The sequence below is a fragment of the Schistocerca cancellata genome, chromosome 5 (genome assembly GCF_023864275.1).
Source record: "Schistocerca cancellata isolate TAMUIC-IGC-003103 chromosome 5, iqSchCanc2.1, whole genome shotgun sequence".
Lineage (NCBI taxonomy): Eukaryota > Metazoa > Arthropoda > Insecta > Orthoptera > Acrididae > Schistocerca > Schistocerca cancellata.
The window spans coordinates 753,325,705-753,328,539 of record NC_064630.1 but is presented as its reverse complement, the minus strand read 5'-3'; the positions used below and the strand labels follow the sequence as shown (position 1 = coordinate 753,328,539).

At 45.6% G+C, this 2,835-nt stretch overlaps 1 pseudogene; it reads left to right on the top strand.

Moving 5' to 3' along the window:
- Positions 1-2,337: 2,337 nt before the first annotated feature.
- Positions 2,338-2,455, top strand: LOC126189320 (5S ribosomal RNA; annotated as a pseudogene).
- The last annotated feature ends 380 nt before the right edge of the window (positions 2,456-2,835 follow it).

The following is a 2,835-nucleotide window of genomic DNA, read 5'->3' as shown; positions in this document are numbered from 1 at the left end:
GTCTACCAAATCTTTAGATCGTTAACCTCACCGGTCAACGTTAGTGTGACACTGTACTACTTCCCCATGTGTGTTTTTTCGTATACGAGCACACTTGTCGAGCTTGTTGGATCTTGACGATCGAGAAATTTCCTAATTTAGACATCACATCAGTAAAATCATATTTCACTACTTATCAATACACATTTCGTTAGTTTTGTGTCTCTATTGACTTTATTCAGCGATTTCTGAGAAAACTGTGCTCGTCGCCGTTTTTGTTCGAAATTCGCCAGTTTTTCAACGAATTCTACTGTCACGCGTTTTATACACAAACGATCTGAAAAAAATTTATGGATAAGAGTCAACTGTTATCCCATCTTTACTGACTTCTCTGATAGTGATTCGGCTGTATTCGTTTCATTCTCTTTGTCCATGATTTCATCGGTTGATGATGTACTGGGGTGGCCAAGACCCTCGTCATCGTCAAAGTCTTCACAGCCTACCACGAAACACTTACATCACTCGGAAACGTCCTCTCCACTTCAAGCAGACTCTGAAAAAGCTGTACGCAATATTTCTAAACCTCTGCTGATCTTTACTCGGTTCTATTATCCATTTTTATGTATATTGATTAATCGCCGATACTACCAACACACGGTCTGACAACTGACAGCAGCGTAAAGATTCGAAACGGTTAACTCTTACAGACAATTGTCAGACACGTTTACCAGTTATCTTTCTAAACGTCCCTCGACTAAAGATAGGTACAAGTGATGTGTCGCATACCGATTTTGCTCACCAGCGACAATAATGCAGCATCAGACTGATGAAGAAGATCGAAGTAAGCGAAGTGACGCTTCCACTCTGAGAGATGGTAGTATATCATGTCCGCGTGACGGAGCCAGCAAGGGACTCATCATCTCTGCTTCCCAGAATACCGTCTGGGTTGGGCTGCCAACTACTCAGCTTCCTCGGTGCAACACCCTGCTCTGCGAATACAGCGTTACTGCAGCAGGTCATTCGCTTCTGTTGGCGACGTGCCACCGCACATCTTGCGCGACTGGCATGGACAAGGCTACTAGAAATGATTCGTTTGTTTGCAAAGTTTTGCATTACATTTACAAATATAGTTGATGCACGAATAAAACCCTAAAAAAGGCAACAAAATTTAGTGCGTTGGAATACGCGAGATGTTCATCTGTTTCAACAATGCACCATGCATTCAGGAGGAATTATTGAAAAGAGATGGCATGTAAATAAAGAATTCTGCCTTGGAATCGACAATTTAGAGCCACTAATTGTCTCTCAAAACCGAAAAGCACCGGGTAACCTAGTGTACCATACGTAAACGTGGAGATGGTGAAAGTCTTTCCACTGGACGCCAGTTCGACGAGCTGCTTGTCTGTGACCTAGCCCAGTTACCCAACCTGAAAATGCGTGCGACAGATTAAAGTGGAATCCCAACCACTTGTTATTTCTGCCGACACCTCACTTCGTTAAGAGGTGAAGGCTAAAACTAAGTCTAAACAATCCTTGATCCAACTGAGATTCGATCACGCGACCTCTGGATCCACAGCACCCGCTTTTCCAGCCTTTTCCCCCCTCCTCTTCCCATTTCCAGCCACCCACTTTAACTTTCAATTTTTTAAATCGGTGAAACTGTTGCTCAAGACAAACACGAGAAATGATACCCCTCTAGGGCTCCTCGACATCTCTAGCTGATAAGGACCACGCTAATCAACGCCCTATTTGGTAGACGTGAGATCTAGCGTCTCAGCATACTTGGAGGAGATAAGTGTTTAACGTTCCGTAGATAGCGAGGTTGTTAGAGACAGAGCACAAGATCACGAAGGATGGGGATGCAAGGAACCATCCCTACTTTTGCCTGAAGCGATTTAGGGAAATAACGAACAACCTAAATCAGGACAGCAGGAAGCGGGTTTGAACCGTTGTCTTCACGAACGAGAGTCCAGTGTGCTAACGACTGCGCCACCTCCCTAAGTGCTAGCAAAAGTGGCCACATAACGGGAAAATTGCGAGGTGTCCCAGAACGCAGTAAACCAGTGCTGGAAAACGTCGTCATCCCCCACACCAGCAGCAATGAAATGTACAAAATGAGCAATTAGCCGTCGACTGCGGAAAGAAGGAGGAGACTGGCCGCAGCATAGTGTTGGCAGGGTAAGCAGTGACCAAAGTTCCGCTGAGGAAACCAGGCTTCCGCAGAAAGCGCCAGTTCGCCAAGTGACCACTGTAGGTCAAATGTATGTGGAAGCGTGTCCAAGAAAACACACCGACAACATGAAGCCCTGCCAGAAGTCCAGTTCCGTATAGGCGTTCAATAGTAGGTAATAAGTTATTGGCAACGGCCTTGCCGCAGTGGACACACCGGTTCCCGTCAGATCACCGAAGTTAAGCGATGTTGGGTGTGGCTGGCACTTGGATGGGTATCCATCAGAGCCGCCATGTGCTGTTGGCATTTTTCGGGCTGCACTCAGCCTCGTGTTGCCAACTGAGGAGCTACTCGACCGAATAGTAGCAGTTCCGGTCAAAGAAAACCATCGTAGCGACTGGGAGAGCGGTGTGCTGACCACACGCCTCTCCTATCCGCATTCTCAGCTGAGTAGGACGCGGCGGTCGGATGGTCCCCGAGTGCTTTTTTTTAAATAAGTTATTGATAGTGTCGGATCGAAACTTAACATGTGGCCGAAACCGAAATCGTGACCAAATATTCGGGTCTTCTTCTAGTTTTGGCCGAAACCGTAATGGAAACTTACGTAATTAAGTAAAAATTTCCATTAATTTACATTATACCCCAAATCAATAGTTTTTCCCAACTTTGCAAGAGATTTCCGATTA